Source organism: Podarcis cretensis (genome assembly GCF_951804945.1).
Source record: "Podarcis cretensis genome assembly, chromosome: 6".
Lineage (NCBI taxonomy): Eukaryota > Metazoa > Chordata > Lepidosauria > Squamata > Lacertidae > Podarcis > Podarcis cretensis.
The window spans coordinates 686,611-708,985 of NC_137175.1; the positions used below are offsets into that span (position 1 = coordinate 686,611).

The following is a 22,375-nucleotide window of genomic DNA, read 5'->3' on the forward strand; positions in this document are numbered from 1 at the left end:
TGGAAACAGAACTGTTAGATCCCAGAACTAAGAATCTATCAAGAATGTATAACTTGCTGTTGAAATGGAATACTCAGGATGAAACGGTTAAATCTGCTATGATAAAATGGGCACAAGATGTTGGACATAACATTATGTTTGCTGACTGGGAACAGTTATGGACCACAGGTATGAAATTTACGGCATGTAATGCCTTAAGAGAAAATATTATGAAAATGATATACAGGTGGTACATGACACCAGTCAAGCTTGCAAAAATATACCATCTGCCCAATAACAAGTGTTGGAAATGTAAAGAGACTGAAGGTACATTCTTTCACCTTTGGTGGGCGTGCCCAAGGATTAAGGTTTTCTGGGAGATGATTTATAATGAATTGAAAAAGGTATTTAAGTATACCTTCTTGAAGAAACCAGAGGCCTTTCTCCTGGGCATGGTTGGCCAATTGGTGCCAAAGAAAGATAGAACTTTCTTTATGTATGCCACAACAGCAGCAAGAATACTCATAGCGAAGTATTGGAAGACACAAGATCTACCCACCCTGGAAGAATGGCAGATGAAAGTAATGGACTATATGGAACTGGCGGAAATGACTGGCAGAATCCGAGACCAGGGAGAAGAGTTGGTGGAAGAAGATTGGAAGAAATTTAGACTATTTGCAGAAATATTGTAAAATTAATGAATGTTAAAATGATGTTGGATTGAAATGGTTTTAGCAATAAGGTTAAAAAGAGTATGTAAAAAATGGATTGATAATCAGATGAAAATATGAAGCTGTAATATGTTAAGATATAGAATTAAGATTAAAACAAAGAGGGAAAGGATTTGCTGAACCAATCATGTGAACTGGAATACGAAAAAGGGAGGTGTGAGGAGGTCAGGAAACATGTAAACAAAATATAAGATATGAAAAGACTGATTTTTTTTCTCTCTAATTGTTTTTTCTTTTTCACTTTTCAGATATTTTGTATTTTTCATTTGTATTTTTGTATTTGCAACTTTTTCTTTTTTATTCTGTAATTACTTTTTATTTTTTCTGTTGGTAAAACCTCAATAAACATCTTTTAAAAAAACAACAACAAATATCTTAAGGGCTGTCACATGGAGGAAGCTTGTTTCCTTCTCCTCTGGAAGGTATAACTTGAACCTATGGCTTGAAGTTGCAAGAAAGGAGATTCCAACTGAACATGAGGAAGAACTTTCTAATAGCCAGAGCCGTTATGGATGCTTGAGTTGAAATTTCTGCATTGCAGAGGGCTGGACTAGATGTCCCGCAGGGTCCCTTCCAGCTCTGCAATTCTATGATTCTATGAACTGGGCCCAGAAACAAATTGGCAGCCAGTGTCATTGGGCCAGGATCCATGCAAAATGCTCGGACCCTCTTTCCCCAGTGAGCAACCCGGACACTGAATTCTGCACCAGCTGAAGTTTCCGAACCCTCTTCAGAGGCAGCCCTGCGTAATCTGACCAGAGCGTAGACGCCATGCCTCACCTTGTGCCCCGGAGTCCTCCTGGCCATGGGGGTCTCTCCCCCACCCCTGCCCCCAGCCGGTCCCTGACTGTCCTTTCCTCCTCCTCCTCCAGGTCCTGATCCTGCTGCCTTTCCTTTCCCAGCTCAGGGTTCCATGCTTGGTGACCATGAGGCAAGCAGGGCTGTCCAGAGGCTTCTGACTGCAGCCACACCAGAGATGCCTTAATGCCAGGTTGACAAAGGGTATTTGCAGTCCCTTTCTGAAAATGCTTGTCCTATTAGCCCGTGGGGAGGCAAACTAAGGCTCAGGGGCTAGATCCGGCCCAATCGCTTTCTCAGTCCGGCCCGCAGACGGTCTGGGAATCAGCGTGTTTTTACATCAGTAGTATGTGTCCTTTTATTTAAAATACATCTCTGGGTTATTTGTGGGGCATAGGAATTTGATCATTTATTTTTTCAAAATATAGTCCGGCCCCCCACAAGGTCTGAGGGACAGTGGTCCGGCCCCCTGCTGAAAAAGTTTGCTGACCCCTGTATTAGCCTTTCCCCCCACAACTCAGTGATCTGGTGGATTCACTGATCTTTTCCCCCTGAACAAAGATCTGTTTCCTAGATAAGCTGCTGTCCATTGCGCACCCTTTTCTTCTTTTTTTAACACTTCATTAACATTCATTTCCAGCATCATCTTATTCCTTGTAATCTGCTTTGGCCTTTCATGCTCAGGGAAAACATGACCTCATTTCATTTCATTTCAGGGTTTCTGGAGGGAGGGGCTGAAATTGAGCCTCCCATTCAAGCGATCTGGACACAGCAGAGGCAAATCATTAAGAAAAAGAAATGTTGGCTGCTCAGTTCTACTTAAAAGAACCACTCCTTCAACCGCAATTTCTCAAAATCCAACTAATTGGAATTTGGGGCATTTGAGATAAAAAAAGAAAAGAAGAATGGATATAGTTGCTAAGCACTACCACGGTGCGTGTTAAATTTAGATTCAAGAATATCCAGACACAAGCTGTGATCCTGCGCACACTTACTATGGGTCTCCCTCCCACGGGAGGCAGCGAGGATTAGACAAATTCATGGAGGAAGAAAGGTCTATCTGATTTCTAGAAGACAGCCCCGTTTATGGAAAATTTTTAATGTCTAATGTTTTACAATTTTTTATGTGCTGTAAGCTGCCTAGAGTGGCTGGGGAAACCCAGCCAGATGGGTGGGGTATAAATAATGTTGTTGTTGTTGTTGTTATAGAATGGGGGGCAAAGGCCCATGGCCCCGGGTGCACGTTTTTGAGGTGGCCCAAACCAGGAACCCCCAAACAGGGATCCCCATCCTGCCCTACCTGCCTCTGGGGGTCTCTGGGCCCCGGAGCCCCACCTGCCCCACTGCCGCCCCCCCAACCCCCTCGCTGAAGGGCCGCCTGGCCAGTGCTTGCTCACTCCTCGCTTGGACAGTGAGCTGGCACAGACGAGGGCAGGCAGGCAGAATCTCCAACCCAGAGGAGCTCTCGCAAGCCCATCTTCCCATCCTGTTCACACTCCTGTCTACACTGGCTTGGTCATTGTCCACAGAGCCGAAGAGGGCAGGATCCCCAAGGAAGTGCCCTCTGGGGAGCTGGCTTCAGGGATCAGGCCCATTGGCAGACCAACTCTGTGTTAAAAAGATGTCTGTAAAGTACAGATGGTACTTAACACCAGTGAAGTTAGCAAAAATGTATCAACTCATGATAATAAATGCTGGAAATGTAAGGAAAAAGAAGGAACCTTTTACCACATGTGGTGGACGTGCCCCAAGGTAAAAGACTTCTGGGAAAGGATTTATAATAAACTGAAAAAAGTGTAGAAAAACACATTTATTAAAAAACCAGAAGCCTTTTTACTTGGTATAGTGGAGGGTGAAATCCCCAAAAAGAATGTTACTTTTTTTCTGTATGCCACAACAGCTGCGAGAATATTGCTAGCGAAGAATTGGAAGAAACAAGATTTACCAACTATCGAAGAATGGCAGGTGAAGATGATGGACTATATGGAACTTGCCGAAGTGACCGGGAGACTCCAAGACCAGAGAGAAGAAACAGTGGAAGAAGACTGGAAGAAGTTTAAGGAATATTTGAAAAAATATGTTAATATTTAAATTCTAGAATAGCTTTGGAAGTGGATATAGGCTGTAGGGTTAGAAGTAGAAGATAGTGTATTTTAAAATAGTATTATTTGTAAGTGATAAAATGTGAAGATTTTTATGGTAAAAGTAAGTGTGATAAGAAAGGTTAAAAATTATGATATATGTAAACTGCTAAAGATGAGGTAAAATGAAAATCAGATGGGGGGGGGGACTTGGGGAAGCCCACCTAACAATGTTTAGAAAAAATAAGGATAAGACAAGAATTTGTTTGCATTGCTTGTTTTTCTGTTTGTGTTGTTTAGCTGTGTTATAAAATGAATAAAAAAATGGGGAGGGGGGAGATGTCTGTAAAGAGGACATGAAGATCGATCCCTCATGCCAGGAATTCCTTGCAGGAGACCCCAGGGCCTGGTGGGGGCCGAGTTCCACCCCCCTCGAGGTCTGCCTCTGGCCAGCTCTCTTTCGTTGTGATTCCTGCATTGTAGGGGGTTGGAATGTGATTCTAGATTTCACCAGCCATCTCCTGCCCGCACCCTCAAGCTGCAACAACTGAAACCGATCCCACCCCCTGTAACTGGATGGTCCCCTCGGGATCTCCCACAAGCCTGAACCACCTGCAGCGTCAGTTCAGCAGAGGCCCAAGCGATTCCCCCTCAAAGTCATTTCTGCAGTCCCATTATGTGGGAGAGCTCTGGAATGAGGGGGGACGGCAGTTAAGGGTATTGGAAGAGAGATGGAAATGGAGTCAGCATCCACGGTCCCTTTGGACCAAAGATATATAACATTAAAACACTGAATACTCTGCCCGGATATAGCCAGAGGCCAACATTAGAAGAGGAATACGACTTTCCTCTGACTAGTAAGAAGCAGAGGAAACTGGGGTTGGCTCAGAGGAATCAGCCTCTGTTCATGGACACGAGAGCCAGATTTATGTACTGCCTCACTCAGCTACAGTTTAGGGTCTCAGGTTAGTACAATTCTTTAAACCAGATTTTACATAATGGGTGAAAAAGTTAATAGAAGTATTGCAAGATATATGCTTTCGGTTGTCATATTTTTGTACATGTGCATATCCAAACAGGATACTGTATTATTTATGTTTCCCTTGTCCTTAGTGTTACAGAATTACAGAATTGCAGAGTCTGAAGGGACCAAAAGTGTCATCTAGTCAAAGCCCCTGCAATGCAAGAAGGAATAATGCATGTCTTAGAATAACACACACCTGTCTTATGGTAACACAGGGCAGGGGTGCTCTGAAACTTGACAGAGCATGTCCTAATCTGGCCTTGATGTACATGGATGGACCTGGAGTATATTATTTCTTAAAACTGCTTGGTTCACTTCTCTGACCGGCAGTCGCCAAATATTTCGCATTCCAAGATGTGAAGGAAAATAAACTATTAGAATTACCTTTCTTCCCATCAACAAGGGGTAAAGGTAAAGGGAACCCTGACCGTTAGGTCCAGTTGCAGGCGACTCTGGGGTTGTGGCGCTCATCTCTCTTTATTGGCCGAGGGAGCCGGCGTACAGCTTTCGGGTCATGTGGCCAGCAGGACTAAGCCGCTTCTGGCGAACCAGAGCAGCGCACGGAAACACCGTTTACCTTCCTGCTGGAGCGGTACCTATTTATCTACTTGCACTTTGAGGTGCTTTCGAACTGCTAGGTTGGCAGGAGCAGGGACCGAGCAATGGGAGCTCACCCCGTCGCGGGGATTCGAACCGCCGACCTTCTGATCGGCAAGTCCGAGGCTCTGTGGTTTAACTCACAGCGCCATCCGCGTCCCTATATCAACAAAGGGTAGGTTCTATTTATTAAATCATAAGTCATCTCACACTGAAAAGAACATGCCCCATTTCTTCAAAATGCTTTATTTTTCAAGGTTTTGCAGCTGGTCAATGCGCACAAATATAATTAGATGACTAGTCAAGAAGGCAGCGAAAGCAAGGCCATCCTTAGCCAAGGTTGGGGTCCTTTAAACACTGAGCTAGGAGGGTCACACTCTGCACTCAGGGGCACTGACCCATCAGAACCAGAGCCTGCTGGATCAGGCCAGTGGCCCACCCAGTTCAGCATCTCCTCTCCTCACACGTGCTCACCAAGATGCCTGCAGGAAATCCACCAGCAGGATCCGGGCACAAGAGCAACTGGGATCCAGAAGCATCGCTGCCTCTGACTATGGAGGCAGAGCAGAGCCAACTTGGTAATAATAATAATAACAACAACAACAGCAACAACAACAATGCATTTTATTATACCCCGCCCTCCCCAGCCAAGACCGGGCTCAGGGTGGCTAACACCAGATATAAAAACAACTGATTAAAATACAAGTTAAAAACAAGATTAAAATACAACATTAAGATGCAGCCTCATTTCAGTAGGAACTCAAATCAAAAACGTTTTTGGGGATGAAAACGTCAAGTCTTCACCAAGGCCAGCTATCCAGACTATTCCTACGTGGGCCAGAAAAAAGCCAGGGAAGTCCCCAAAGAGGAGTTCCATCACAGAAGGAGAAAGGAAAGAGGGGGAGGGGAAGGGGATCAAGTTGATTCCAAGCCAAAGGCCAGGCAAAACAACTCTTTCTTACAGTCCCTGCAGAAAGAAATCAGATCCCGCAGGGCCCTGGTCTCATGAGACAGAGCGTTCCACCAGGCCGGGGCCAGTGCTGAAAAGGCCCTGCCTCTGGTTGAGACTAATCTGACTTGCTTGGGGCCCGGGACCTCTAAAGTGTTGCTATTTATGGACCTTGAGGTCCTCTGTGGGGCAGACCAGGTTAGAAGCCATTGCTAGCCCTCTCCTCCTCCATGAATTTGTCCAATCTTCTTTTAAAGCCATCCAGGCTGGCAGCCATCGCTGCCTCCTGGGGCAGCGAGTTCCAGCGATTAACTATGCGTGCATTAAAAGTGCTTTTCCCCCTGTGTTTTACTTCTGAGTGAATATGTATAGGCTTGTGCTGCCAGCAAGTTTCCTCGCATGACGACTTTGCCTCTGAATTAACCGTGCTCCTAGCCCTCTGCTTGCCAAATGCCTTTTGCTTTGGGAGCCTTTTGCCCCCGCCCAAGTCCCGGGGAACACGACAAGCATCTCTCGCAGAGTGGAAAATGCACCTCGCTTATGAAACTTTGATGCGGAAGTGCTCCTCTGCTCGCCATGCATGAGCACACGCAAACCCACCCGCACCAGTCTAAAAATGCAACATCCAGAGCCCCGGGGGGGGGGGGAGGGGGGAGGCCCAAGTGTAGATAACAAGCAAGCCAGCCGGATCCTTGTCCACACATGCTTTGCGCAGAGCTCTGAGCCCTGTCATGTTCGCTCTCCCCCCCCCCCACGTCTGCCTGAAACATGCAAGCACCCTGGGCCCCCCAGGGGGATCGGAAGAGCACAATATATAACCAGAGCTGCGCAGATAAACCCAGCCAGAGAGAGGGGGGGGAGAGAGTTGAGGAACCAGCCAGCCAGATGTTAATGGGCAAACATCTGAAAAGCAGATTGCGGAGCCAAGGGCAACCAGTTCTAACCTCCCCCCTCCCCTGGTCGCTTGTGGCAGATGAAGGAGGGAGGCTCCTGGGACCCCACAACCCCAAGAAGCCAGTGGCGGGGGGAGGGAGACTCCCCTGGGGGGCAGTCCAGGGGGACGCCATCACTCCAGGGCCTCTGCCATCACCAGGCTTGTCTTCGCTGCACAACCAGAAGAGCTGGAGCTTAGACAATCACTTGCAGTGGGGCAGCAGTGGGGGGGTCAGCCTGTGGCCAATGGCAGGGGACTCCCAAGGGAGCAGAGGACCAGGCCCTGACTGTCTCCCAAAGGATGTGGGGAGGGGGACTGAGGGCAGGGAGCTGGTGGGCGAGAGGGTTGGGGAACCAAGAGCCCATCAAGAACAGCGTCTTGTCCTCACAGGGGCCAACCAGATGCCCATTGTGGGAGAGCTGCAGGCAGGATCCAAGCCCAAGAGCCCCTCTCCCTCCTGGGCTTCCCAGCAACTGGGATCCGGAAGCATCCCTACAGGACAGCCTCTCCTGGTCTGCCCCGCAGAGGACCTTAAGGTCCACAAATGACAACACTTTGGGGGTCCCAGGTCGCAAGGTGGTTAGACTGGTCTCAACTAGGGCCAGGGCCTTTTCAGTACTGGCCCCGACTTGGTGGAACGCTCTGTCCCAAGAGACTAGGGCCCTGCGGGACTTGACATCTTTCTGTAGGGCCTGCAAGATGGAGCTGTTCCGCTGGGCCTTTGGTTTTGATTCAGTCTGCCCCTTATGTTTCCCTCCCCTTATGGTCTTGATTTTGATTTATGGGCTACTTTTAAAATGAGGCTGCTTTTTAAAATTGCATTTTAACCTGTATTTTAAATTGGGGTTTTTTCTCCACCTATTATGTTTTTCACTGTAATTTTACTGATGTTAGCCACCCTGAGCCTGGCTTTGGCCGGGGAGGGTGAGGTATAAATAAAATTTATTATTATTATTATTATTATTATTATTATTATTATTATTATTATTGCTGCCTCTGACTATGGAGGCAGAGCAGAGCCATCGTAGCCATCCATAGCCCTCTCCTCCTCCATGAGTAATAAGAATTAATAATAATAATAATAATAATAATACTGTAATAATAATACTCCACCGATCTGGCTGGGTTGCCCTAGCCATTCTGGGCACCATCCAACACACATAAAAATAATAATAATAAAAAATCAAACATTAATAGTAACAATCTGATTCAATAAAGAAAATCAGAATAGCTTTAAAACAAACAACTCCTATCAAATAAAACAATATTCAGTAATCCATTAGAATCCAATAGCCATCCTCTTTCAAAGCCATCCAAGTTGGTGGCCGTCCCTGCCTCATGTGGGAGGGAGTTCCACAGTTTAACTCCGTGCTGTGTGAAAAAGGGCAGGGCTTTATCCGCCTTGAATCTTCCAGCTCTCAGCTTCTTCGGACGTCCACAACATTTCTCTGTCCACTTTCTCCATGCCATCCATGATTTTTATCAGCTTCTGAGACCATTATCCTCTGGTGCTGCTGACCCTCCCAGGGCAGAGAAGCTTCCTCTAATTCCCCTTAAACCCCCCCCCCCGGGACCAAGCCGTCCCTCCTGCCTCTCTGTCCCCAGGGAGCAGAAGGGAGCCCACGCTGAGCTTGCAGTCAGGGCAGCTGGGCTTCGCAGCACCCAGGAGACCCAAATGCACTGCTTGCTCACTCGGAGGAGCCCACGGAGCAGGGCCTGTGTGGGACAACGCCTCCCAGGAGCCGTGAGGCAGGCGAAAGCCCAGTGGCGGCTGAACTTTGCAAGCAGCCGGAACCAGCCAGGCCCAGGAGAGAGAAGGAAGGGTCTGAGATGGACGCGCATGGCAGCAGTACTGAGGAATGAGGCTGGCAGTGCCCCAGGGATGCCAGAGCCATCCCTCGACCAACAGAGAGCCTGGGCAGAGAGGAGCAGCAGCCAGGGCACTGCCAGGAGGAAGGCAGCCTGGATCATGCAGAGAAAGGGCAGGCAGAGGAGACCAGCCTGGAAGGTGGAAGGGAGAACTTTTGGGCACCAGCCTCCAAAGGCAGCCTCAGAGCTGAGATGGCACAAATAGGTGCACAAGGACAGCTCTGTTCTGCCCTGGTCAGATCCCAGCTGCAGTCCTGTGTCCAGTTCTGGGCAGCCCGTTTAAAGAAGGACATTGACAAGCTGTATAACGTTCAGTTTGGTCAACTGAGGCAGGCACAATCTCCAGACCCTCCCAGTGTCCCTATGTTCCAGTCCCAGTTTCTGATTTGATCCCAAAATGTCCTGCTTTTCCTTGTTGTTGAGTCGTGTCCAACTCTTCGTGGCCCCCTGGACCAGAGCACGCCAGGCACTCCTGTCTTCCACTGCCTCCCAGTTTGGTCAAACTCATGCTGGTAGTTTCGAGAACACTATCCAACCATCTCGTCCTCTGTCGTCCCCTTCTCCTTGTGCCCTCCATCTTTCCCAACATCAGGGTCTTTTCCAGGGAGTCTTCTCTTCTCAGGAGGTGGCCAAAGTCTTGGAGCCTCAGCTTCACGATCTGTCCTTCCAGTGAGTATTTCATGGATCACTGCCTTCTCGTGGCAAAGGGGCTTGAATAACTCAGAAATGCTACAAGCTGCGCCATGCAGGGCCACCCAAGACGGACAAGTCATAGTGGAGAGTTTTGACCAAATGTGATCCACCAGGAGCAGGAACCCGCAAGCCACTCCAGTATCCCTGCCCAGAAAACTCCATGGACAAAGACAACAGGCTTTTTCTTCGGACCTCCCTCTTTTCAGCGGAGAAATGTTGGAGGGTATGCAATCTCTGGTCCTGTTAACTTGCCAGCTCCTCTTCTGGAAACAAAGTGCACAGCTGGCTTAAGTGCTCCTTAGAATCACAGAACAGAATCACAGAATTGTGGAGTTGGGACCCCCAAGGTCCTCTAATCCAACCCCCAGCAGTGCAGGAATGCAGCCTGCTCCCTCCTCCATGGGGCAGCCCTCCAGATATTGGAAGAAGGCTCTCCTATCTCCTCTCAGCCGTTCCTCACAAGGCTTGGTTTCCAGCCCCTTCATCATCTTGGTCTCCCTTTTCTGCTCAGGCTAACTACATTTTTTTTAAAAAAACAACAACACCAAATCAACTGTTTTGGTGCACATGAATTGGTTTAAATCCCCCAAAATGCACATATTGCAAACCCCCAGCGAAGCTGCCATTTGAGGCTTCTGAAGGAAGCTGCTCTTAACTTACATTTTCGAAAGGTCTGCTGGATTGAGATGCAGGCCAGGGAGGAGCGTGAGCCTAAAAGCGCCTGCTCCATCTTTCGTGGCACGGGGCGGGGAGGGGGGGCTGGCCCTGCCCTGACATCTCCTCAGCCTGCGTGGTGGGGAGGGCCCCTTTAAGACACCTAAATCCCTGAGCGTTTGGCTTATTCACCCCCACTGATTAATCAGGGGCACATTTAATCTGCAATTAGAGCATTAGTTGGCCAATCATACTGATAAACTGATTAAAGCGTTCAGCCTCGTAAATGGATTTGCCTTCTTCTGCGGGCAGCTGTGCTGTGGGGCGGGCGGAGGGGCCCTTCCCTTCTCTGGATGACCCCCCCCCCATGAACTTGCTGCCTTTTTCCTGCTGAAAGGAATGGGGGCGCCTGACTCAGGGTGGGGGTCAGATAAGAGCCCCTTCCCCAGCGAGGAAGAATGCTTGGGGAGGCCAGACGCAGGGGCTGCGTGGGGGGGGAGGCTTTTGCAGACCCCCACCCAGCCTGTCCCTCGCGTCTCCACGCGGCCACGCAGGCCACAGCCATCCCCATCACTAGGTCGGTTTCCATGGCAACCCAGAAGAGGAGCCTGGGCTCCCAAGGCTCTTATGTAACAATAAAGCTGGCCAGGCCCCTGGGACGCACCGCTGCCTCCCTCCTAGGGGCGAGGGGCAGGAAGAGGGGGCTGGGGACCCCCTCACCCTCCCTCCTCCCACATCCGGGTGCCCAAAGGCCAGAGGGAGGAGGAGCAGCTCCTTCCCCCCCCCCAGCCAGGCAAATCTCTTGGCTCAATCTGAATCACAGCACTGCAATCGGCGAGGCGACCGTGTTGGCTGTGCATCACTGCTCTGCCTCAGCTGCTCACAGTTGGTCTGCGGTCACTACAGTCCTGGGGAGCAAAGGGCAGGCGGCCACTGACCTCCCTTAAGCCAGTGGGAGGAAGGACACTCAGGGACAGACAGGCAGACAAGCCCCCCCCCCCTCGTGTCAAGGCAGCTCAGAAGCTAAAGCCGGACTGTCTCCGCTGGGAAGGCTGGACCACGATCCTAAAAGCGGGGAGGATTTCAATTTGCTCTCTGTACATGCTCAGAGTTGCTTGGCCCTGAAAACAGTTGACTCCAGGCACAAACGAAGCTCTGGATAGGAACTGTGAGGTCTGGGGTTTGCAATGGGCTTCGTGGTGTTTAAAGCATTTTGCATTCGTTATTTCAGGAGCAACGTTAATAGAATCATAAAAAAATGAAATAAATAAGCATACCACCCTATACCCGTAGATCTCAGGGCAGGCCACAACATAAAATTACAATAAAAACACAAATACGTAATAAAAATAGGAATGAAAACAAACCCACGACCCCCCCCCCCACAACACATTTAAAAGGGCCTGGGATGTCAATCAGCTAAAGGTCTGGTTGAAGAGGAACATTTTCCCCCGGCGCCTAAAGATAAATCTATCACAATAAATCTATCACAGAAGTCTGTCAATGGCTCTGCTCTGCCTCCACTGTCAGCGATGCTTCTGAACACCAGTTGCCTGTGCCTGGGCTCTGCTTGCCGGTTTCCACTGGGGCGCCTGGCTGGCCACTGTGAGAATAAGAGGAGACAGGAGAGCCATCTTCACCTATCTAAAGGGAAGCCACATGGAAGACGGAGGAAGCCTGTTTTGTGCCGCTCTGGAGGGCAGGACCCAAAGAAACAGACTGAAGTTGTGAAAAAGAAGATGGTGACGGAACACTAGCAAGGACTTTCCAACAGCAAGAGTCGTTTGACAGTGGTAGGGACTCCCGTGGAAGGTCATGGGCTCTCCTTCCCTGGAGGACTTTAAGCAGAAGTTGGGTGGCCATCCATCATGGATGCTTGAGCTGAGATTCCTGCATTGCGGGGGGTTGGTCTAGATGTCCCCCAGGGACCCTGCCAACTCTCCAATTCTAGGATTCTATGACTAGATTGGCCACTGCACTCTTCTGTGAGGAAATGTTTATAGCAATAGCCTATCACCCCAAACAGTGTTCTCGAAGCGACCAGCATGAGTTTGGCCAAATTGCGGGAGGCAGTGGAAGACAGGAGTGCCTGGCGTGCTCTGGTCCAGGGGGTCACGAAGAGGCGGACACGAGTAAACGACTAAACAACAAATCACCCCAAAAGCAGCAGCAGAGGAGGCCTCACACCCCAAAATCACAGGCTGCAGCAGTTCTAGGGTCAGAGGAGCTCTCCAGAGCTCCCCCTCCTTACTCCAACACCACCAACATCTCCCATTTTGCTAGTTTCACTGTAATCTGTTCCATTTCTTTAAAGGGCACTAATCTGGACAGACTAGTGACTTGAGTGCCTTTTTGAGATCATTTTGGTGGAGGCCAGATGGCATTGGATATTCCCTGGATGAGGAGCTGTCTGCTGGGTTATTTACTGGTGTGGTGCTATAGCCCAACTCAGAGAAACAGAATAGCTTCGTTCAATTAAAAGCTTGGAGTCTCACCACTTTCTGGCAACTCAGCTCTGAAACTCAAAGCCCAACCATGGAAGCTGCATTTGCCCCTGCCTGTTTGGGGGCAGGGTGGGTTTGGGATGGGGAGAAGGAGGGGAAGGTGCCCATGTGGTCACGGCAAGATCAAAGGAAGTGCCTCAACAAATCATGCACTGCAGGGGGTTGGACTAGATGACCCTTGGTGTCCCCCTCCCACTTCTACAGTTCTCTGATTCTAAGAGCACATCCGACCAGCATGCCATGCCAATGTTTCCCCAAACCAGCTCTGCCTCTAGCTCATGGTTAATCTGTGGAACTCCCTCCCACAGGAGACAATGGTAGCCACCACCTTGGATGTCTTTAGAAGAGTACTGGACAAATTCACGGAGGACCAGAGGGCTATCTGTGGCGCCTTGTTGGCCCTGCAATGTTTCTGAATGCCAGTAGGAGGGGAGAGTTGCTCTGGTGCCCAGCTCCTGCTTGGGGGTTTCCCATTTGGGGCATCTGGTTTGCCTCCCTGAAAACAGGATGCTGGGCTGGATGGACCACTGACTGATTCATAGAATCATAGAATCATAACTGATTCATAACATGACTGATTCATAGAATCATAGAATCATAAGCAGGAAACACCATCAGAGCACTCCTGACATATGGTTGTCAAGCCTCTGCTTAAAGACCTCCAAAGAAGGAGACTCCACCACACTCCTTGGCAGCAAATTCCACTGTCAAACAGCTCTTACTGTCAGGAAGTTCTTCCTAATGTTTAGGTGGAATCTTCTTTCTTGTAGTTTGGAACCATTGCTCCGTGTCCGCTTCTCTGGAGCAGCAGAAAACAACCTTTCTCCCTCCTCTATGTGACATCCTTTTATATATTTGAACATGGCTATCATATCACCCCTTAACCTCCTCTTCTCCAGGCTAAACATGCCCAGCTCCCTTAGCCGTTCTTCATAAGGCATCGTTTCCAGGCCTTTGACCATTTTGGTTGCCCTCCTCTGGACACGATTCAAATCTTCTTCTGATGTTCTTACATTCTTAGTCAAACAAGCGGGGGCAGCCCATCCAGTGGGGCTCAGACACCTGCAGGACCCTTCTGGCTCCAGAGCCATAAAACCAGCAGCCCTTGTGCCCCCCCACACCAAGCCCTGGAAACACAGGTGAGTTCACCTGAATGGAAGCAAATGACCCATTGTTCAGTAGCCCTATTGGGAAGACTTCAACATAGTGCTAAGCCTCATGTTGTTCTGGCTCCCCAGACCCAATATAGGGAAGCCCAAGGTAGAGGTGGGAAAGCCCCATTGCATCCTTAGTGGATGTCGCCCCCCCCCAGCCCTCACCCACAGTGGGATGTTGTCCCCCACGGTGATGTGAAGCCCACCCCAGTTCTACAAGAGTAATCCAAAGGTGCATGCATTTGGCCGAGTCACGGCTGAAGACGCTCACACAAGAGACCCCCACGGGGAACATCTACTCCAGTCTGCCCCAACCTGGTGCCCAGCAGGGGGCTGGACTAGATGACCCTTGGGACCCCATCCACCCTCTATGGTTCTATGATTTGGGATTCTGTGAAATGTGAAAAATAAAACCCCCAAACTGCTTGCCCTAGAGTAGGATTCCTTCTAGGCAAGGTGCTCCTAGGATCCCTTCCTGTCCTTTCCTTGAAAACTTCCACGCAGGGAGAATGCACAAATTGCTGCAGGCAGCTTGTTCCAGCCGTGAGCTGGCCTGCTCTTCCGAACATCGACCCGAAATCTGCCTTCCGAGGGCTCAAACCGCTGCTTCCCATCCTGTCCTCAGTGGGGAGGAGGAAGCCTGCTTTGGGGGACACCAGTCAAGCATGAGGGGAAAGGGGTCGATGCCACCCCCTGGTGGAGGCAGAAGATTGGGGGTGCAGGGTGCCTGAGGCCCCACCTGCACTAGGCGCTCAGAGCAGCAGCATCACAAAAGGACCACAGCTTCCCTCAAAGGATCCTGGGAGCAGCAGTTGGTCAAGGGTGCAGAGAGCTGTGAGGTGGCCCCTATCTCCCTCTGGCCGCCTCACAGAGCTGCAATTCCCAGAGTGGCCTAATGACCAGTCCCTCTTCACAGGGAGGGAAACTGGCTGTTTAAAAGTGGCGTGCGGCAACACCAGTCCCATAATCCTAAAGGAAACCCACAGCTCAATGGGATCCGGCTCAGCTATGGCCTCTGGGACTTGGTCTCCCCTCCTCTTGCCACTGCTGCTGAAGGCTGCCTGCTCTCCCTCCGCGGGAAAAGGAAACCAGGCTCTGTCTCTGCCCAGGGACCCCCCTGCCCCACTCTGCTACTCAGAAGCATCCAGCTCCTCCTTCTCCAGGCCGGCTAGCGAGGGAGATGCCCCCGGAAGGGCTGAGGCACCACTCAGGCTGCCCCCACGGCCACCTGGAAAGTGTGCCCAAGGCCTCGCATTGGCAGCCAGGAAGGGTCTAGGCACGCAAGCTTCAGGAGCTGAGATCATTCTAAAAAATCTTACGCATAACAGGGAAATGTGCAGACATCTTAAGAGGATTGCTGGCTGTCACAGTGCCTTGCACTCTAAAAAGCACTTGGGCACGGATTCTGGCTCCCTTTGGCTCTGCGTTCCTGGTGACTCTTATTTCACCATCCTGTGGAGTGTGGGTTATGCATCTCCTTCAATTGGGGGTCGGTGTGTTCAAGGAGACAATAACACCTTCCCCACTTTGGCAATCGAGAAACTTGGTGCCCTTTCGAAACAGAGGATGGGATTCTCAAGGCTGCGTGCAAGCTGCTAAATTGGGTGCCAGGGAGCAGATTCCTTCCCCCTGTTCCTGAGCGTCACACACACACACACCCTGTTCCCAAACTGTCTTTCTGAAGGCCCTCCCCCACACTTGTCATCTCTCTGCTCTGGGAGAGACAGGCAGCACTGCAACTCTGCCTGAAATGGGTTCAGAGCCCAGAGAAGCGCAAGCTGCGCTAGGAACACAGGAACATCAGAGCAGCCTTTGGGACGGAGCCCAAGGGGCCCCTCCAGTGCGGCAGTCTGGTCTCACGGTAGCCAAGCAGATGACCCAAGCCCAAGAGCAGCTCTCCCCTCCTGTGGGTTCCAGCCAGTGGCATTCAGAAGCATCGCTGCTTCCAAGTGTGCAGGCAGAGCACAGCCACTGTGGCCAGGAGCCATCGACAGCCCTCTCCTCCTCCTCCTCCTCCGGGGATTGGTCTGTTCCGGTTCCTTGGCTGAATCACCTGCTACATGGAGGGGCTGGGAGCCCAGGCTCCATGGAGTAGGTCTCCCTGGGGTTGCTTGGGCAGCTGAATGGATCCTGCTCACCACCTCTGCCCCCAGGTGCGTGCCCACACATGCCCTGGCGCCTTCACATTCCCCCTGCCACACAGTTTGCCCATGGCCACGGGTGCCTGGAGGGGCCCTGCTTTCTCCCCAGGTGGGGGCTTCCAGCACACTGGGCCTCCCCCAGACCTTGCCCACACATAAACGCCGCATAGCTGTGGAGCAGGGCTATGGAGGAGGAGACACGTCTGGCCTCCTCCCCACGGAGCATTGATCTTCCCATAAAGGGAGTTTGGGGCATGAAGGGGGCACAGATAGGGACATGGGGCCTCTGGGTCAGGCTCTGGGAGCCCCCAATGCATTTCCAGGCTGTAAGGAGTTAAGCGCCGTTCGCAGTGGGGTCCTGAGTGATGGATGGCTTCTGGCTCCGTCCGGAGAGCGTTTTGCCGCAGAGGGGCTGACGCTTTCTCCAACATCCCAGCACCGCACACTGCTTGTGATCTGCAGGGATGGCGGTGGGGGAGCCCATTGGAGGGGAGCAGAAAGGCCCCTTTTCTGGGAGGACTGGGCTGGGGGGGCAGAGTAAGGAGCCTAGCAATGGGGCACGGGGTAGGGGGTGGCATGCAGGTTTGGGCTTCAGCAAGCTCAGTCTTCTCCCCAAGTGGGGCCCTTGGGTCCTTCTCCTGCGTAGCCAGACACTTTCTCTCCCCGCCTGGGGTGAGATCTTCCAGTCCAGTGGTCTAGAGGGCAAGGGAGGCATTGAAGAAAGTGAGCAGCCACTGCAGCCTCCTCAAAACACAAACCTTTCTCCCAAAGGCTGGGGTTGTGGGGCCTGTGGATTCGTGGAGCCGGGGACCCTGGAGAGATGCACATGGGACCCTTACAGGGCTGCACCCCACATTCTGCCATGGGGGGTCAGAGGTGGCTCAGAGCAAGGGCTGCGTGTGATGGGGAAGGAAGGGGTCCAGGCGGAGGGGTCCCCAAGGGGTAGGAGTGTTTCTGGAGGGGAAAGCGTTTCACCCAGGTGACTGTGGCGAGGCCACAGCACAGCCAGCCCTCCTCCTCCTCCTCAGCAAGCAAGCAAGAACGCCGTCTCTTTGATTCATGCTCAGCGCTGCCTGCCTCCCTCCCACCCTCCCCAGGGATCACTCAACATGAACCGGCCTTTTAATTTTCTGCGGTGGCTGGCAAGGCTGGCGGCTGGATCGCTGGCAGGGAAACAACAGCCCCAGTGCGAAGATCAGATAATCCTCAAGCCAAAGCAGGGAGGGAGGAGGGAGACAGGAAGTTCCACAGGGAGGCAGCAACAAGAGGCTTCTGCTCCCCCCCCCCCGAAATGGTATGGTCTCCCAAATCTTTTTGGCAGGGGTGCGTTCAATGAAGCATACAGGCCCGGCCGCACCATTAGGCAAAGTGAGGCAGCAGCCTCAGGTGGCCTCGGATAAGAGGAGGCAGCAGCAGCAGCGGTAATTGGGGAGCAGAACCGCCTGGCACCCATTCAGCCCGCCTGCTGCCCCCGGTGCTGCCCTATCACCAGAATGGAAGGGAGAGCCCATTCCCAGCCTGGCTGACTTCTGTCCTTGGCAGGGAGGCCATCGTCTCCTTGGCCTCAGGTGCTAAAATGCCTTGGAGGGGCAAGCGAGAGGGGTGGGAGGTGCAGGTGCTCCCAGCTTGGCCAACGGGAGATTTTCCACATATAAAACAGGATTAGAAAAGATGGCAGAGGAGGAGAGGGCGATCAGGGAACACTAGACAGGTGGAGGCGGGAAATGCAGGGGAGGGAGGACTGCTTGTGGGTTCCCACGGGCCCCTGGTCGGCCCCTGTGAGAACAGGAGGCTGGACTAGAGGGGCTGGACTCTTTGGCCTGATCCATCATGTTCTTCTGGCGTCCTTATGTTGTTGTTTTTCTTCTTGTTTAATATAATTTCTTGAATTTGTTAGTCCCTTTATTTTGCCCAGAGCAACTCAAAGCAACTTCAAACCAGCACATGCAAAAGCCCAGCAGGTCACACAACCGGGGTGATCAGGCAGCAGCAGCAACTTCTAAAGTTAAGGTGAACCCCACTCTTAATCATCACATTGCCCCTGTTCATTGGACTGTCATCTGGGGACAGGGGGGGGGGGGGGGCTTCACGGTGTTGGATTTCAATACCAATGAAATGCACAGCATGCTCTGGTCACCCTCCCCAACTCCTGGTTCAGCCAGTCTAGATGGGGGAGGGTTATTGGCCAAAGCCCCAGCAAGGAGGCTGGAGCATGTGGCCCTTCCAGTGGCCAGGGCAGAGTGGTCCCATTGGGCAAAGCCTGGGAGCGTCCTGGTGGTGCCACCCATTAGATTTCATGTTAGCAGATGGGGGAAAGGCCCACAAAAGCCCCCAGCCAGAATTTCCCCCTCTTCCCCTAGTCAGCCAAAGGACTTTCACTTTCCCCACACTGACCACCTTCTCAGGTCGCCCTTGCCTCCCTTCTGTGACTCGGAAGAGAAGCAAAGGGGAGGCTTCTGGGGAGAGGGGCTGCAGGGGGACGCAGCCACACTCGTTGCTTCCTGCCAGCAGCCGGCAAAGTCCCCAGCAGGCTCCTCATTCCACGCTGCTGCTAGTGCTGCAGACCTCCCCCCCATGCCCCCCCAGCTCCCTGCCAGGCCCCATGGCATCTTCCTCCTCCCCACCTGCACAGGGAGTGGGACACCCTGCCTTTCACTCCATCTCTCATTCCCTCATGTACTTTGCAAAATGCTGCTGCTGCTGCTCAGAACCATGCATCCATCTTAGAACTGGAAGGGACCACCGGGGGTCATCTAGTCCAGCCCCCTGCAATGTAGGAATTGCAGCTGGAGAATCCCTGGTGAACGACCACCCACCTTAAAAGCCTCCAATGGAGGGGAGTCCACCATCTTCCTATGTCATCTGCTCCACAGCTGGAGGGCTCTTAACATCAGAAACATTATTCCTAGTATTTAGGCCCTGGGGAAAGGCTTTGCTTCCTACCTCCAAGAGCTAGCCAAGCTGGGCTTGGAATTGCGGACCAAACTGCCCTTATGCCAGTTGAGGGGAGGCAGTTTCTGGCCACCCATTGGGGGCACAGTCCACCTCCTGGGAAGCGTGGCACCCAGTTGAGCCTTGCAAGTGGCAGATCCCTGGCAGTGTTGGCCCTCAGCCCAGAACTCCCCATGAGACCATGGGGTGGATACTGGGGGGGGGGCTGGTGCTGGGGGCTCCTGCTGGATGGACTGGGCTCTTAACTGCAACTGACCTGCATGCCCCCCCCCCGCCGAGGAACAGGAGGCTCAACACAAGAAGGCAGCTACTGAGGAAGATGGGGGGGTGATGAACTACTTTGCAAAGTGCGTAGGGGGGTCTGCCTGGCTGTGGCTTTCTGGTGGCCCTTTTAATTCATTGGCTCATTCTGAAAATCTGCTCACTGCATCCTTTCAGACCCCCCCCCCCCAGGAGATGCACAATGTTGGAGGGATGTGAAGAGCGGAGCTCTGGCTCCGACTGCAAGCTCCACATCAGTCATCTGTCGCCCACAAGTGTTTTAGCTGAGTGCTGCCTCAGTACCACCCCCCCTCCCAAAAAACCCCACCGCTTCTTCTGCCCAAGGAGGCCTTTCTGCTTTGTCCACTTGCCCCACCAGCTGACCAAAGGCTCCTTGGAGGCTCTCTGCTCCCTCAGTCTACAGCAGGCCTGGGTCCCTGGGGCCCCTGTCCTCTACAAGGGGTGCCTCTTGACCAAGAGCAGAAGGGGAGCCTCAAGGCCCCCTTTGCAGAGAAGCCCTCTCAACAAGCCACACCTCCACCTGAAGCTCAGCAAGCCGTTTGGCGCAACACACCCTCCCCCAGTGGCCCCAGACCCACTTCCCACTGATCCCTCCCTGCAGGAGTGGGAGAGGGGATGTCATGGGCTAAAGGCTCACAGAGGAGTTTTCCCACCAGTTCCACCCCAAATTCTCAAGAAGGAGGCGCCCCTCAATAGCAGCAGCCTACATAGTGATTGCACTTCAGGGCGTCCAGTGTGGTCCTCTCACTTCCTCTCTGCTGTGATCCTGACAAGAGCCTCGTAAGGTTGATTATTACTTCTGTCTCCATAATTTAGATTCATCCACTACTTCTCTTGCCTTTTCAACTGTAGATGCATCTCAGAGTGCTGTGGATACTTTTGCCACCTGCATGTCTGGGCCCCCCTGACTACCCTGACCCCTACAGGGGGAGGGGCAGACCTTTGCAAGAAGAATGGAAGCAACTGTGTTGTGGGATCCAAGAGATGCGCCCCAAGCTCCACTGCAAAGCTGGGGGCACACTGCTTCAGCAACGCTCCTACAAACACACAAGCCCACACCCCATAAGCTGGCTCTGGGTATCCATTATCCTTGCTAGGCCTTTGGCTACTGGGTTCAGAGTTCAAATCTTGCAGGGATCTCCACTGACCTGCATGGCAAACAGCAACTGTGGGCACAACTTCTCTGGTTCCCCTCCTCCACCTCGCACAAGGCAACTGTCATGCACAGGGCTTCCAACTTGCCGACAGCTGACAGCCGCCAGGCGCCTTCTGGGAAAGTCATTACGCTTTGCCATTTAGACCGCGCTGGGTCAAGCGCTGGGATCAGCCCTGGGTGTCACTACGGAAAGGGTCCTGCAGCGAGCCCTTCACTGGCGCACAGTGGCTGGAGGCCAGCCCATACGTGGGACAGCCTTGCGCAGCCTCCTCCAAGCAAGCGCCCGCTTGGCCAAGAGTGGCACCGCCGGCCTGGCTCGGAGATGTGGCCAAAACAGGGCCTCTCGATGTGGCTGTGCCAGCCTCTCAGAGCTGCCCTTGAAATGGGAGGTCTGCACACCAGCAAGGGCCTGGAGCCACGGCCAGCCCAAATGAACAGTGACAGGCAAGGAGGCCTCTGCGTTTTAACCTTCCCCCTCCCTGACACACAGACACGCCACGCAGCAGCAGCTGCCAGGCTCCTGCAGCAGTCTCTGCCCCCTAACCCCTGCTGCAGCCAGCCCTACACTGCAGTCAGCACCTTCCACTCCTTGAGGGATGGGGGGCGGGTTGCGGAGCAGAGTGGGAGGGGGGCAGAGGGAGGCAGTGCCCAGAACCTGATTGCAAGGAGGAAAGTGGGACAGAGGGATGGAAGCTCTCCCCCCCACCCCCACCCCGCCAGTCAGCTGGTATCTGCTTTGGCTTATGCCATCCTGGCATACTCCCATGCAGATACCTGCAGACCATAACTCCGCACTGTGCCCAGGCTCTGCCAATGGGCAGGAAGCCTGCGTCTTCATCTCACTCTCAGCCTCATCAGCTTCCTGGTTTGCGAGCAACAAAAAAACAACAACCCCAAACACCCCATCTGAAGCCTTGGGGCGCCCTGGGATCCGTATGAGGCCACTGTCCGTGCCAGAGCCAAAGGGTGGGCACAGAGGGTCGTGGGAGGAGGGGTGCGCAGCAGGGGGGCTCGGTCCAGACGCTCTGCTTCCAAAGTGGTGCGTCTGTGCTGGCGCTGCATTGAGCCTGCAGTACAGGAGCCGTCACCAAAGCGGCAGGCAGGGAATAAACAGCCCCCACCCGCGAACAACGCAGCCCCAGCATCCTCAGGGTCTACAGCGGCGCAGGCTCCTGGCAGGCTGAACCAAGGGCCCCCCTCGGCTCAGGCCTGCGAAGTGGGGGCGCTGCTCCCCTCTCCCTCCTTCCCCCCCAGTCCCGCCCCTTGCGCAAGAGCGAGTCCCGCGCAGCCCGCAGGGAAACTTCAGCACCGCGGACAGAGGCGGGCAGGCGGGACGGGGGGGGGGGGCGGGGAGGCGGCGGGACGCTTTGCCAGGGTCTCCTCCTGGCTCCCGGCTCCGGGTGGGAGCACGCTCGCTGGGGCTCGGGCCAAGCCAGCCGAGCCAAGGGGAGGCTGTCCCGGGGCGCCCAGGCGTTGCATGTGGCCGCGGCAGCCGCGGGTGGGAGGTGGGAAAGCTGCCTTCGCAGAGAGACAAGACTTGCACCCCCACGGACCTCCGGCTGCCCCCCGCTGCCTGCTTCCCACCTCACCAAAATGTCTCCCGAGAGAGTTGCCATCATCCCCCCCCCCCCCAACACACACGCACACAGGAGCGCGGCGCTCGGCCAGGCTGGACGGCGCCCGCATTCCAGCACCCTGGACAGCGGCGGCGGCGGAGGCGGCGGCGCATTCCTGCGCGCGGCTGGGGCTCCCGGCCCGGCGGCGAGAGCGGGCGCTGCGCAGCCGGCGGGGCTCCTCCGCCGAGCAGGAGAACCGCCGGTACCCGGCGCAGGCAGCGCTGGAGAAGGGGCGCGCGATCCTGCCGGCCGGCCGGCCCT

The 22,375-nt window shown here is 53.2% G+C and overlaps 1 protein-coding gene across 2 annotated transcripts in view; it reads right to left on the bottom strand.

Moving 5' to 3' along the window:
* SLC12A5 (solute carrier family 12 member 5) overlaps positions 1-22,375 on the bottom strand; it is a 117,853-nt gene that overhangs the window by 57,196 nt on the left and 38,282 nt on the right. The gene's annotated exons all lie outside the window — the stretch shown is intronic.